The sequence below is a fragment of the Tachypleus tridentatus genome, chromosome 1 (assembly GCF_004210375.1).
Source record: "Tachypleus tridentatus isolate NWPU-2018 chromosome 1, ASM421037v1, whole genome shotgun sequence".
NCBI classification, from domain to species: domain Eukaryota; kingdom Metazoa; phylum Arthropoda; class Merostomata; order Xiphosura; family Limulidae; genus Tachypleus; species Tachypleus tridentatus.
In genome coordinates this window covers 149,984,394-150,001,246 of record NC_134825.1, presented here as the reverse complement: position 1 = coordinate 150,001,246, position 16,853 = coordinate 149,984,394, and the positions used below count along the sequence as shown (strand labels likewise).

Below are 16,853 nucleotides of genomic sequence, written 5' to 3'. Positions count from 1 at the left end.
TATCTAACAGTGATCCAATAGTTTCTGTGATAAAGCTTGTGTTTTATCTAAGTGTTTCGGTAGTTTCTGTGATAAAGCTTGTGCTTTATCCAAGTGTGATTCAGTAGTTTCTGTGATAAAGCTTGTGTTTTATTTAAGTGTGATTCAGTAGTTTCTGTGATAAAGCTTGTGCTTTATTTAAGTGTGATTCAGTAGTTTCTGTGATAAAGCTTGTGCTTTATCTAAGTGTTTCGGTAGTTTCTGTGATAAAGCTAGTGTTTTATCTAAGTATGATTCAGTAGTTTCTGTGATAAAGCTTGTGTTTTATCTAAGTGTGATTCAATAGTTTCTGTGATAAAGCTAGTGTTTTAATCCAGCAGTAATTCAGCAGTTTTTCTAGATGTGTTTAGTGTCGTTTTTCATCCAAACGTAAATCAGTAGTTTTGTAAATGAAACCAGTGTCTTATCCAAAGCTAATTCAGTAGTTTCTGTAAATAAAGCTATTTTGTGTTCTTATCCAAAACTAATTCAATAGTTTCTGTAAATAAAGCTATTAGATGTTCTTATCCAAAACTAATTCAGTAGTTTTGCAAATAAATCTAGTGTCTTATCCAAAGCTAATTCAGAAATTTCTGTAAATGAAGTTATTATGCGTTCTTACCTAAAGCTAATTCAATACTTTCTGTAAGTAAGACACTAGTTTTACTTTAGTTGGATAAGGATACACTATATCTTCATTTACAGAAACTACTGAATTAACTTTGGATAAGACACTAGTTTCTGTAAATGAAGATATAGTGTATCTTTATCCAAAGTTACTTTACTAGTTTCTGTAAATGAAGTTAGTGTTCTTATAAAAAAGTGATTCAGTAGTTTCTGTAGATGAAACTAGTGTCTTATCTAAAACAAATTCAATAGTCTGTTTAAATGGAGCTATAGTACGGTCTTATCGAAACGTGATTCAATAATTTCTTTAATTTGAGAATCACAGACCCCAGTAGTAGAGCGGTATGTCTATGGACTTACAACGTTAGAATCCGGGTTTTGGTACCCGTGGTGGGCAGAACACAGATACCCTGTTGTGTAGCTTTGTGCTCGTCTTCAAGCAAACAAACAGGTTGAGCGTGGCAAAATATGGCACTCAATGATCTCATATATATGTATATAGTCGTGTAGTTCAGTTGCTACATTCAATTACACATTACATATATTTTACTCTTTACATATTACTCATCCCAGTAAGGAGTTGTTATCGAATTAAACTTGTAACACAAGTTGAGGATTTCGTTTTATTGTGTTTTGTCGGAGAATAATTATTACTTTCTACAGCATTTCTCATGGGAATTTGTAATATTATTTTTTATTCAAAATCGTGACAATGCTACAAAGATTAGTTTTTACTATTCTGTTTACTAATAATGATATTGTTTTGAGGCTCATTGTTTAATTTTGAAGAAATGTTTATTGTAATGTTTCGAATCCACACGAAATAAAAAAACATAGCAAAACTGCATCAGGTAGTGTAAAAAATGACCATCACAACAACGGTTATGCTCGTATTTTGGAAGTCGCGAGAAGACTTCAAAAATGTGCTACTTAAATGTGTATTGTTAGCTACTGTCGATACGTTTTATCCTGTTGAACTACAACATATGTGGAGTATGAATTCACACAATTAATTTCAAGTTATGTGGTAAAACATTTTTTGAATCGTGCTCGATCAAAAATATTAGCTAAACAACTTTAAGCTGACAGAAATTATTTTGTGTGCAAAATATGAACTTCATATTGAAGTTGAAATTATAAACACTGAACAGCATAAGATGCAATTTATTACGTTAAAAGCCCGAGCGTGGCTTGATACCCAGATTTCGAAACCAAGAATTAATGGTTTGCATTTGGTTGCTGGTAAAATATGATCTGCGGTTATGAGTGAGCAACATTCGGTTTACGGAGAGTAAGTAACTTAAAGAGTTAGCAGTAGGTTTTGTTTATTGGGTATCTTCTCTCTAGAGTACAGAAAATCAGTTTAGTACTAGGGACGACTGTTTTGTAGATATCTCTTGTGTAGTTTTGTGCGAACATTCTAAAACAAGCAAAACTCCAAAGTTAAAAGACCAAGATATTATTAATTTACTTTGGATAAGAAAAGATAAGCTTGAAAGGTCTAATTTAAAACACACTTTGGGAACATATTGTGTTCATAGCATCTGTTTACAACTGATGAACAACGGACGCGAGGCACATACCCAGAAGCTGTGGAAATATCAAGATATCAAAACATGGACTTAGAAACAACCACGTGATTACAGAAGATTATTTGGGGTGTTTGTCTGGCTTATAACGTGAAGGTACTGGCTGTTGATCAAATGTTGTCTCAAAGACATTCCTAGTATATCTATAATAATAAAATTAGCATGCTATACTAATGACAGTTGTACTGACGATCGTATGACGCTTTAATTACAGATTTGAAAGTTACTTAGTCTCTAAAGTCTTATAAAATTCTTGTAAGTCAGATTCAGGTGAAGGTTAACAACAACTTGTTAAATATATGTATATAGAACATATATCATTTGTTAACAATTACATTTATATATATATATATATGTAACTTCTTTAAATTGTACACTTTCTTGTATATACCATTCTTACAGCCTCTGTATGTAAACATGCTCTGTAGATACAGCCTTTACAATATCTGTATGATTGCTCCAACTATTAATTATGTTTTGTGGTTTGTTTGGTTCTTTATATATACCATTCTTACAGCCTCTGTATGTAAACATGCTCTGTAGATACAGCCTTTACAATATCTGTATGATAGCTCCAACTATTAATTATGTTTTGTGGTTTGTTTGGTTCTTTTCAAATTTTGGGTAAAGTCACTTGAAGACTATCTGCGCTAGCTGACCTAAAATACTGAAATGATAAGCTAGAGAAAAATTAACTATTTAACAGCTCTAACGATTAGTTGTATTGATCGTTACATAATAATGCTCTTGGATAAAAAGGCGAGCATATTCGAGGAAGGAACTGGAATCTGTAACCATTAGATTGGGAGTCGAACGTGCTAGACGTCTGGCCAGACCCAGCGTTATACGCTATAAATAATTAACTGGGCTGTTTGTTCGTTTGGAATTAAGCACAAAATTACACAGTGGGCTCTATGTGCTCTGCTCACTACGGGTATCAAAACCCGGTTTATAGCGATGTGGCTCCATAGACATACAGTCCCTAACCGTCTCTTTTTCTGTTTATATGCAAGTATAATAACAAAAAAATAAATGTTATAAAGACGAGTATGTATATATACGATATATACATAACTTAGCTATCTATATTAATACCGAAAGTTTAAATGTTGCAAAAAATATTGAGAATCAAATTACATAATCTGAGTTACTTAAAACTTACAAACTCTTATCCGTAGTTTGGGAAACCACTGTAACTATGTTACTATCAGCCATCTTTTATATATAACGACCTTAATTGTATCTCGTTACATAAATTATCCCCGTTTTACAAAGATTTCTTTATGGTTTAAATGTGGTTTATTTTGACACGAAATCTTGAATGAATGAATAGTATATTGAAATTTGACGGTTATGAAATCATATCAAATGATTATTAAAAAAAAGATACAGTGATTGCTACAACACTTTCTAGAAGTTATAAACTAACTCTGGTTGCTTATACGAAACGGGATCTGCCTTCGTATACTTTTATTGTTAGGCATTGAACAATTTATTTATTTAAGTATTATAGTGTGACTGGAAGGCTACTTATCGAAGTGGTGAGATGAGACGGCGGTTTTCATGTGTCCTAAGTACAATAAGCTAATGTGTCATTAAATTCGGTAGCTTCTCGTGATGGCAAGTCGCTCTCACCACTCAGGTACCAGCTCTGGATAAAACAGACTTGCCAAAATAGCGTTTCAGTAAGAAACCCAGTATCAAATGAGCAGAGCATACTGAAATATTGAAGACGGTAGCTGCTATTAGCTGCTGATGTCGACGTGCTTGTAGTACATAGTATCCATTAAAACGAGCTGCACTTTCGTTCAGCGCTGCGTAGTGTCCCATGATAGCCATAGACTGTGCCGGTTGCTGTTTTGTAGTGATTATTACGTAGTAATTCCAAGTCAGACTGAAGCGCTTGTATTGTCGTAGAGTCGTATCTATGAGGTGCCGATGATTGCGTGTTCCAATTATCTCATTGGTTACTCATATTTTATAAATGTTAAAGCTATTAACCGTAACCCTTAGAGAACTCCTGTTGTTCGGCTCACCGCTTGGCCGCTAAGTTAAATCCGCTTTGCATTTCAGTCTCTTTATCATTTTTAAGCTACTTTCATTTTCAGCTTTATATATGCAAATAAAAACTTATACAAAAAAGGAAAAGGTTCAATATATAACATACCATTTTGTATTTAATGTCGTATAATTTAAGAGGTTTCTATAGCGACGTTTCGAAGTTTCGTACAGTACTTAAAAGTTTCAAATATCATTTGTTTTGAATTTCGCGCAAAGCTACTTGAGGGCTATCTGCGCTAGCCGTCCCTAATTTAGCGGTGTAAGACTAGAGGGAAGGCAGCTAGTCATCACCACCTACCGCCAACTCTTGAACTACTCTTTTACCAACGAATTATGGGATTGACTGTCACATTATAACGCCCCTACAGGTGAAAGGGCGAGCATGTTTGGTGCTACGGGGATTCGAAGCCGCGACCCTCAGATTACGAGTCGAGTGCCTTAACCACTTGGCCATGCCGGGCCTCTCAAGTTTTGTTTTGTTTGTCTTTGAACATATAGTTTGGTCTTTTTTGTGATAATATTTGTTCTCTAACAACTACAATCTTCACGTAAAAATTGACATAAGGACTAAACATTTAACTGTAATAAAATTCATATACCACAGAGTATAATGGACATACATACAAACGAAGGGAAAAACACTGACAATGCGCCAAATGCTTGAAAAAGATAAACTAACTATGAGGTAAATACGCTAATACAGGGAACCAATGAAATCAATGTACGTGTATTAATACGAAAAAGAAGAAATATATCTAGCTTATCGTGGTGTTTCTAAAGTTGACAACACGACACAGTTATCTAACTAACTTACAAGGTTATAATAACTAACAAATACAAGTAAATTGTCAGGGTAAAGCTTTTAAAAACCAACAACTACATAGGTGGCGTCCCCCCTGTGGGACAGTAGTAAATCTATGGATTTACAATGCTGAAATCCGGGGATCGATTCCCCGCGGCGGACACAGCAATGTGGCTTTACTCTAAAGCAAACTACACAGGAATCAACAATAACCATGCGGCCAGATATAAATATATCAAACGTATCGTGCGTGATTCGATCATGATATAGTACTTATCAACTTATAGAGGTAACCTTTGAGGTAATCCTAAAAATACCTTAGTTAATATAAAAGGCTTAACTGTGTTCTAATAAACTAGAGGTGTCAAACAAGTATCTAAGAATCTTCTTGTGAAGCTTTCTGTCAATTTTCCTGACTCTGATGTTATATACCTTTCTGCTTCTTATTCATAAGTTTAAGATTTAGAAATATCAATGGGATCTATTCCATATGATCCTTTAGGCTTTAAAAAAAAACTCTAAGGCAGTTATGTATCCAATTGTTGAAGCTCACTTATTATTATTATTATTTTGCTTATGTGGTTATTGATAATATAAGAGTCAAATAAAATTTAAAAAAAATTCCGTATTTCAGATAACTTCAGTAATTGCTGCTGGGGTTTCCTATCTATATAGAAAATAAATTGTCTCATTGATTTTTAGCTAGTTCTTTACAGCACTAAGGTGATAATAATAATATTCCTCAATATGATGTATAATGTGCACTTAAAGCGTAGTGGAAGGTCTATTAAAAATCGGGGAATTTAGGTTTAATAAAAGCTAACATCATGCCTCACTGGGGTGCATAAATATATTTCACACTCACTCTTCAAGTTACTAAAACCAAATTTGGGGGAAACTGGATGGGTTACAGAGGATACGTCACAGCTTCCGGCATTCAATTAAAAAAAAAAAAGAACTCCGATAAAGAGATGGAGCTGTTAATTGATCTAAAAAAAAAAAACAATTTACTGTCAGAAGTCAACTCTCAGTGTTCGACCATAGAAATGTGGGATTTAGGAGACATTGGCTGGACTGTGTTATACTTGCACAAAGTAACAAAAGAGCTTCGTTGACCCTTCCTCGACCATCTACGTCAAGAGAACTTGCAAAGACTGCGGAGTAAACGGCTTTATAGAGCTGAGGAATCGGATCTTGTATTGCTCAACATGTGCGACCATTATTGAGTTTTTAGTTGGAACTTGGATAGTTATGGATTTTTACTTCCTCCTAGCCTTAAAAACAGTGCGAATTTGACAATGATGATGGTTAATCCAGATTTCAGATATCGTATGGAGTTAAAACCTATACATAGTGATTAAAAAAGAGAGAAACAGAGAGATAATACTGGAAAACTTTGTTAGAATTAGCCCACTGCACACGTATAGATGTATGTATTCCTGACTTGCAGACTTGGTATTAGTTTACATAAGAAGTGACCTATACATTGTCCACATAAGAAGTAATATTTACATATTACGATAAACTTCGAAAGAGGGAAGATTTTTAAAACTAAACTTTTAATATAAATAAGAAAATATAACATATATTATAATACACATGTTATTGTAATGCATGCAATAATAGCCCCTACAGTACACTTCTATAGTGCAGGGTAAACATGGGTTTGTTGTGTAGTATTATATGTACTGTAGCATTGTATTGTAATGTGTGGTATTCTATGTAGTATAATGGAATATTGTAATGTTTAGTGAGTGTAAAATCCTGTCGAGACGAGTAGAATACTAAATTGTGCTGCATAATACTGTACTTAATGCAGATTATTGTGTAATATTCTAGGTATTGTGGTAGTAATATGTTGTACTGTGTTGTGTAGCAATTTTCTAGAGTAACAGTAAATTGCACTGTTTTCTGTAACATTATAACTTGTGCATGAGAACATTTTCGAATACTGGTGTTTGAATAGGTTTATTTAGGTTACCCTTTAGATATAATTTATGTGTTACCATGTTAAATATTTAATCTTCATAATATAAGTTACGAGTTATTATTTTAACTGTTCGCTGTTTGGCCCGGCATGGCCAGGTGGGTTAAGGCGTTCGACTCGTAATCTAAGGGTCGCGGGTTCGAATCCCCGTCGCACCAAACATGCTCGCCCTTTCATCCATGGGGCGTTATAATGTGACGGTCAATCCTACTATTCGTTGGTAAAAGAGTAGCCCAAGAGTTGGCAGTGGATAGTGATGACTAGCTGCCTTCCCTCTAGTCTTACACTACTAAATTAGGGACGGCTAGCGCAGATAGCCCTCGTGTAGCTTTGCGCGAAATTCAAAAACAAACAAACATTGTTCACTGTTTAATTGTTATAAAATAATTTTAGTTAATACGTTGCCTTTATAACCTTCATAAAGTGACTTCAGTTGCTATGTTAGTTGCTTAGCTACGTAACTTGTGAGTTATTATTCTCACTATTTTAGTTTCCACAAAAATACTTCAGAATCATTATTTTATTTGTTTCGGGCCTTAATTGTTTGTCCAATTATATATTATCCCTATTTCGTATTTACGATAATCATTGAATAATTTTTAATGTACTATACAACGTTTTAATTCTTTGGTTTCGTAATCTTATCGTATTCGTGTCTTTCAATTTCTTGAAATATTTTGCTGATGAGAAAGCTATAAAGCCTTGGAAAATTGTGTTTTGTCTGAGCATTTGGTGTAAAATTTATTTAACATCAGTTGTTTCTTCGGTATGCTGAAACGCTTGCGTTATCGATTCTTTTTTTCCCCCCATATCGAGTTTGTTGTGTAAACACCGGAACTTCTTTGAACACACACGTGTAGAATTTCTATTGGGTGCTGTAAAGTGAACAGTTTAACGTCCAGGTTTTTCACGAGAAAAGTAATTACCTTAAGCTTCTGAAAAATGACTCCTCTGCTAGATAATTGATTACCAACACGCCATTTATTTGGAACTCCGTGTCGTAAAAGTCAAGCAGTCTGATTTGTTAGGAAGAGCTCAACAGGGAAACCGCCATTTTGCTAACACGAAACAAGAATGCACTTGTGAAATCTTCTATCTGAGGAGCCACTGAAATATAAAATAATAGTTATTGATAATCAGTTTTAATTATGTGTAACAGACAAATTAGAATAAGCGCCTATGACTATTTTGCCCTCGGTCATCATCTGAACTTCCTCGCTGTTGGCGTATTTTCGCTTCTAAACATAAACATGTGACGTCAAACCTGTAATTACCTTTAACCAAGCTCGACTGTGATGTTCGAAACCATTTAAAGACAGTATATATGCCTTTTAAACATACCTACTGACACATTTACGATTTTCAACATTAATTAGAGTTCAGTGGTATTTGTTTTAAGTTTCAAACTAGTACTTTACTAATATGGAAAGGACCGAGCTTGCTTTCCTCTGTTTTTGCCCGTTAACTCACTTTCCACCATTTTGGAAAGAAGGAAAAGAGAAATATCTATGTTTAATAATCTTATTATTTATTCAGATTTTTGTTACAGGACTATTGTTGGAATGGCTCGTCGTCAGTATGACAGGTTTAAAATCAGACATCGTTTGGTATGACAGTTTTAAGATCAGACTTCGTTTCATATGCCAAGTTTGAGATCAAACATTGTTTCGTATGTTAGATTTAAAATCAGAACCCGTTTTCCGTGCCAGATTTAATATCAGACACAGATTCGTATGCCTGGCTTAAGATCAATCATCGTTTCATATGCCAAGTTTTTATATCGGACAACATTTGGTATGCCGGGTTTGATATCAGGCATCGTTCGGTATGCTAGATTTAAAATAAAACATCGTTTGGTATGCCAGATTTAAGATCAGACATTCTCTCATATTTCAAGTTTTTGATAAAACATTGTTTTTTATGCCTGGTTTAAGAGCAGACGTCTTTTTGTTTTGTTTTATAAAATAGAAATGTATTAAACACAGTAATAAAATAGCAGAAATTTATAATAAAAATACAATGATATACAAGACTTGCAATAAAGTCAATTTGGATAAACTTTCAAAGGTTGATTTATTATTTCCAGTTAGAAGCAAATATACAAGGTTTTAATGTTGTCTTAAGATGAGACCTGCTGTGGCAGTATCTGAGCCACTTGACTTTTGTATCTTTCATCTGAACTGGGTTAAATTACATTAAAACAAACTTAGTTTTTCAATATATATATGTATCTAATAACATAGAAGTGTCAAATGCCCAGGACAAGTGGTGAACTTTTTTCTATCATTGGCATAGATTTTTCAACACATTCAGGACTCGGTGTCTCAAAGAAATATTTGAGAAGGCTGAGCTTGTAGGTCAAGGGGCCATTGAACCCTTACACACTGTTCAATACTTTTACTTTGTCCCGACCTGTTTATTGGTTTATATGTTATACATGGCTTTATTTATTTTTATATAAAAGTACAGGCTACAAGCACACTTTATTGTTGTTTACCCTGAATGGGAAAAAACAACAACAGAGGTTTGTTTAAGTAAGCGTATGTACATACAAACAGTTTGATTCTAGGTCAACAATTACGAATATAACTAGTTTTCATAATACAACAAAACGCATTTGGTTTAGTTTCCACAATACGCACGTTAAACGTCAAGTGTCAATAAACTATTAAAGTAACACATTTCTACATTGATAAATGGGAAGAAACGTCACATGAAATTCGGCTATGAGAAAACTATTATGTCTAGATATAACAACAAATCAACATTAAATACATAATTAATAAAAAAAATACCTAAATACTGACATATTCAGTTAAGAAATATACGAAATACTGGCTTAGGTTCATCTATTAATTACTTGTCTAGTCTTCCGAAGTTTGGCTCAGTATAAAGGCATGGCTATGCATATATTCGTATGCTTCTGTTGATTATAAAATTAATCAAGTCATAGAATAATAAGCAAGATATTTGCCAAGTGGGATGGCGGCGGTGCACTTGCATCAGGACCTTCGAAAGAACATCTTTCCATTTCCACAGGCATCAAAACCTCGGGCCTATAGAAATGAACCTGCTAATAAGACACTTATTCCAATTTTTCTGTCGACTAATTAAAATATTCCGTTAAGTAAAGATGTATTTATTCATATGTGTGAGAAAACCTTTTATTAGATTAGATATTTTAGTAAAGAAAGACCACGCACGTTAAAAGAACTCTTCATATGACATAAACAAGGAGGAATAAGACATGAATATTAAATTTTTTAAAAGAATTTTCATGCTAAACTACACAGAGGTCATTCATCCTTAGCTATTCCTAATTTTGAATTGACAAACTAGAGGGAAGGCAACTAGCTTGTATGAAGTTTGATCTTATACGTTGTTCTCCCACATGAATACTTCTACCTCATTGTTATATTGAATTCACCCTGAGGTTACAATTCATTCACAAGTTATTCTTGTATGTTATACCTTAAAATTAATAGTAGCCCTTGATTGGTTTGTTTTGTTTCTGAAATTTGCACAAAGCTGCTAAAAACCCTCCATAAATTTGAACTGATAGACTACCGGAGATGCAGTTAGACAATAGATTGTTGTTGTTGTTTTGAATTAAGCACAAAGCTACACAATGGGCTATCTGTGCTCTGCCCACCACGGGTATCGAAATCCGGTTTTTAGGCCCTCGAATTCAGGACTCGATACGCTAACCACAACACTCACTCACACCCGTGACCTCTCGAAATTAATATTTGTTTTAAGCTTCACGTTATTCGACAACATTTTGAATTTAATTCTTATGTGTACGAGTTAATCTTGAAAAAATACCATTTTAATAAATAACTATTTAGAACTTAACCTTTTTACATTGTTTGTTTGTTTTGAATTTCGCGTAAAGCTGCTCAAAGGCTATCTGCGCTAGCCATTCCGAATTTAGCAGTGTAAAACTAGAAGGAAGGCAGCTAGTCATCACCACCCACCGCCAACTCTTGGACTACTATTTTACCAACGAATAGTGGGATTGACGGTCACATTATAACGCCCCCATGGATGAAAGGGCGAGCATGTTTGGTATAATAGGAATTCAAACCAGCATTTTGCATTGTTTCGGTGCTAAAGATTATATGAACTTCTATACAGTCCTCAAAACCCAATACTTATATGAAACTTAATTTTATATATTACTTCCCGAGGTTTATAAAATAATAAAACTCGGCCAAGATAGGCATGGCATGGCCGAGTGGTCAGCATGCTTAACCAAGAATTCGAAGATTGATGGTTGGCGACTCATTCTGCCATAACATGTTCTGCACTTTGAGGCCGTGGTGGTTGTGCTATAAAAATGATAGTCAAGTTCCAATATTTGGTTAAATAACAGTATTTCAAGAGGTGACGATGGGTGTTGTTGCCTATTCCTCCTAATTTGAGTTTAACATTACAGAATTCTATGCTCAGATTCTCGAGTAGTTTCGCGCGAACTTCGGAAACAAACAAACCCTATAAGATGATGGGACGTGTACGACATTAATCAAATAAATATGCTGGTATATAACAATAATAAAATTGAGGTATTTGATACGCACAATAGTTTGAAACAAATTACATAAGTTGTTTTTTGAATATGAACTATTCTTCAATATTCATTTAGAAATATTAGCTAAAGTGAATATTTTTGAATAAGAGCTATAGACATAAAGTTATGACGTCATTTTAATAACGGTCTTTTTAGTCAGATTTTCACGTTACGAAGGTATACGTACACATAGAAGATAACTCGCACACGCAAACACACACATTGTTTCCGAACTCATTAAACCGCAGCTCTGAATGTGCTGTTTAGTGTTTTTGCATTTGACTGCTTCATAATACGGTATTTATATTTCCAATGATTTCTGGTTTGGTTTGTTTTCAATTTCGCACAAAGCTACTCGAGGGCTATTTGCGCTAGCCGTCCCTAATTTAGCGGTGTAAGACTAGAGAGAAGGCAGCTAGTCATCCCAACCTACCGCCAACTCTTGGGCTACTATTTTACCAACGAATAGTGGGGTTGACCGTCACATTATAACGCCCCCACGGCTGAAAGGGCGAGCATGTTTGGTGTGACGGGGATTTAAATGGGACTCTCAGATTACGAGCCGAGTGCCTTAACCACCTGGCCATGCCGTGCCCCCAATGATTTATGTGCAATTACTCATAGAGAAGCATACAATAAAATTTTCACATATTTTTATGCTTGAGACTTAATAATAAAAGCTGTCCCTAAAAATTAATACCTTTTGTAATTTAACTTTTTATGTTATCCCCAAAATTTGAAGTACATATATATATTTAAAAAACTTTAGATTTCGATCAGAATTTTCAGACATTTTTTAGTTGATTTTCTAGTTTTCGATCCGTTGAAATATGATATGGCGACGTGAGTTTTATGACGTGAGTCATAAAGTTATAAAAGAAATATTAAAAATGGTATTTTGACTTTATAAATCTTGAAATATACTAGGAAATAAGACAGGAAAGCATTTAAAGACATTCTTGACCTTTATTTAATGGTACATATTGCTATTTTATACATTTAAAACGACTTGAGTGCTTTGTACTTGAGTAATGTTATTTCCCTGAAATTTATAAGCCAATATACTTTTGAAAAATTCATTTGGCTGGTGAACGAGGGAGGCACTTTGATCTTAGACGATATAACTAGATTGAGTTGACTAACACGCAGATCGTGTATCAGCGATGACACAGTAGGAGACATGGTTTGAAGACTGTTCGTACACCCGGGGAACTGATGGCTGTTCGTATTTTAAACATAAGATTGATGCACAGAATGCAATTGTGTGTAACTGTGACTTTTGTATTTGTGCGGAAATAGAAAACCCTACTTTATAGTTCATATAAGTTTCATCTTTATGTCGATTGTACTTATTTTCTCAACGAAACGCACACACAATTGCCCCATCGTTCTCGGCTCGAATTCAGACAATTGTTTTGATATATCAAGCCGTCTAGATATAGACTACACTTAAGAAAATCCATACAATTAAAATAAGGGGCGTTACCATGGAAATGCAATTATTGCTACGTCTCTTAACAACAGGTGTGGCTTACGCTAGTTCATAAAAACAATCTTACAAAAAATGTAAAACTGAGCATCTGAATTTAATTATTCAAGGAGACATTTAGGGCTCATACGCCCAACTTCAGGATTTACTACTATTCACGGTGAAGCCTGAAGAAGGGCGTATAACCTTATATACTCCGCTTTGAATAGATAAACTTAGATGTTCAATTTCATGTTTGTTTGTGACTATATTTATTTATATTATTATAATCTTGTTTACATTTATCTGAATAACTTACGCTGGTTCATTTTATTATTAAGGACATATACATACATGCACTGTTATTTAACTCTATCGTTGTGTATACTGTTATCACAGTATATAATCGTCAAATATTTAAATAACTGGTTTAATGTTGTGTATCTCTCTCAGTGTAACCCTTTCTCCCTCGCTGTCTATTCGTTAACTTATTTACCCAGACGTATTCAATACAGTTTCTACGAATATATAAAATCTTAATAATTTTGTGATGAACACCACTGATAATTAAAGTAGGTTTGTTGTTTTACCAAACTGTAATATAGTGGTGTCTGGAGTTATAAATATAATATAGTTGGGGTGGTGTTCCGAGTATAAAGGCGAGAAAAAGAGGGATCATGATAAATAGAAGCTTGTCAAACCCTGTTACATTTATTTGATAGTACTCAAAAGAATCCTTCCCCTCTAATGGCTCAGGGGGTATGTTTGTGAACTTATAACGATACTCGTGATAGGCACAGCATGGATAGTCCATTGTGTAGTTGTGTGCTTAACTACAAACAAACGTAAAAGGACATTAATAACTCAACGAAACACAATTCTTTCTAGCTATTAATGTCTGGGACAGTATTTTTTCTATGAGTATTGAATTATCATTTTCTACCTAATAAATGTAGGTCTAATTCTTTACAAAATGAATTTTTTTTTGTTATGTTTCTGCTCTGTAAAGAGTCGGGATAATTTATTTAGTTAATGTGGAAAGATATAATACAATAAGCAATATGAAAAAAAACAACATGCTTTGCCCTAATCAAAGACAGAGCTAATCTATACGGTTCTAATCTCTCTCTAAATGTGAGGAGATTTATCGTCTTTGATGCTCATTTCAGTCATAAACCTCAGAGTATTTGTGTTCGTACAATGTATTATTAATTTTAGTATCTGTCATGAGAATATCAAGATTACATTAGATATTAATGTTAGTGGTAATGAGGTTGAGAAGCTTTAACACTTATAGCTCTTATCTCATTCATGAAGGTGAGAAGATTCATCACTTATGGTAGTTATCTCATTCATGAAGGTGAGAAGATTCATCACTTATAGCTCTTATCTCAGTCATGAAGGTGAGAAGATTCATCACTTATAGCTCTTATCTCATTCATGAAGGTGAGAAGATTCATCACTTATAGCTCTTATCTCATTCATGAAGGTGAGAAGATTCATCACTTATAGCTCTTATCTCATTCATGAAGGTGAAAAAATTCATCACTTATGGTAGTTATCTCAGTCATGAAGGTAAGAAGATTCATCACTTATGGTAGTTATCTCAGTTATGAAGGTGAGAAGATTCATCACTTATGGTAGTTATCTCAGTCATAAACGTAAGAAGATTCATCATTTATGGTAGTTATCTCATTCATGAAGGTGAGAAGATTCATCACTTATGGTAGTTATCTCATTCATGAAGGTGAGAAGATTCATCACTTATGGTAGTTATCTCATTCGTGAAGGTGAGAAGATTTATCACTTATGGTAGTTATCTCATTCATGAAGGTGAGAAGATTCATCACTTATAGCTCTTATCTCAGTCATGAAGGTGAGAAGATTCATCACTTATGGTAGTTATCTCATTCATGAAGGTGAGAAGATTTATCACTTATGGTAGTTATCTCATTCATGAAGGTGAGAAGATTCATCACTTATAGCTCTTATCTCAGTCATGAAGGTGAGAAGATTCATCACTTATAGCTTTTATCTCATTCATGAAGGTGAGAAGATTCATCACTTATAGCTCTTATCTCATTCATGAAGGTGAGAAGATTCATCACTTATAGCTCTTATCTCATTTATGAAGGTGAGAAGATTCATCACTTATGGTAGTTATCTCAGTCATGAACGTGAGAATGTTCATCACTTATAATAGTTATCTCAGTCATGAACATGAGAAGATTCATCACTTATGGTAGTTATTTCAGTCATAAACGTAAGAAGATTCATCACTTATGGTAGCTCTCTTAATCATGAACGTGAGAAGGTTCATCACTTATGGTATTTAAATCAATCATGAACATGAGAAGGTTCATCACTTACGGTAGTTATCTCAGGCATAAACGTGAGAAGATTCATCACTTATGATAGTTATCTCAGTCACGAACGTGTGAGGATTTATGATTTATGTTACTTTTTCTCAATTAAGAACATGAAGAATATTTATGACATATGATGGTTATCTCAGTCATGAACGTGAGAATATTTATTCCCTGTATTATCCCAGTCCTGGGTACAAGAAATATTTACATTCTTGGTAAATGCTTCAGTTATAATTTGTTACTTGTTATACTAAGCTCGGTGTTCTCACGTGAGAATGTTATTAGTGATATGAATTCTAAAAAAAATTATTCAACTTCAAAGTTGTTATCTTGAGGTTCATCACTGACATGTAAGAAACGATCCTCTTATCACATTTCTTTATTTTAGACAAACTGTGAGTTCCCCATCACGTCTTTCCCCTCCTGCAAAATACACTTGTCGCACAGTTTGTTTTCTTTGTTTTATTCGTTGAAATTAATACTGTCTGTCGTATAAACTTGTTCTTCACAAGATCTATACTGAAACATAGTGAATGTGTATGTCGCGTAATTTTGTTCTTCACAAGATATCGATACTAAAATATAATGCTGTCATTACTACTTGGTATCTAATATATTCAAGACTCTTCTGGCATTAGAAGTGAATGCTGCCATCATTACTATTTTGTGTTTAGTAAATACAATATTTTTATGGGACTGGTAATGAATGGTGCCATCATTGCTACTTGGTGTTTATTAAATACAATATTTTTGTGGGACTGGTAATGAATGGTGCCATCATTACTACTTGGTGCTTAGTAAATGTAATATTTTTGTGGGGCTGGTAATGGATTGTGCCATCATTGCTACTTGGTGTTTAATAAATACAATATTTTTGTGGGACGGGTAATGAATGGTGCCATCATTGCTACTTGGTGTTTATTAAATACAATATTTTTGTGGGACTGGTAATGAATGGTGCCATCATTGCTACTTGGTGCTTAGTAAATGTAATATTTTTGTGGGGCTGGTAATGGATTGTGCCATCATTGCTACTTGGTGTTTAATAAACACAGTATTTTTGTGGGACTGGTAATGAATGGTGCTATTATTACTACTTGATGTTTAGTAAATACAATATTTTTGTGGGACTGGTAATGAATGTTACAATCATTGCTACTTGGTGTTTAATAAATACAATATTTTTGTGGGACGGGTAATGAATGGTGCCATCATTGCTACTTGGTGTTTATTAAATACAATATTTTTGTGGGACTGGTAATGAATGGTGCCATCATTGCTACTTGGTGCTTAGTAAATATAATATTTTTGTGGGGCTGGTAATGGATTGTGCCATCATTGCTACTTGGTGTTTAATAAACA

At 34.0% G+C, this 16,853-nt stretch overlaps 1 protein-coding gene across 8 annotated transcripts in view; it reads left to right on the top strand.

Moving 5' to 3' along the window:
* Window positions 1-16,853, top strand: part of LOC143226800 (protein trachealess-like) — a 310,183-nt gene that overhangs the window by 57,986 nt on the left and 235,344 nt on the right. The gene's annotated exons all lie outside the window — the stretch shown is intronic.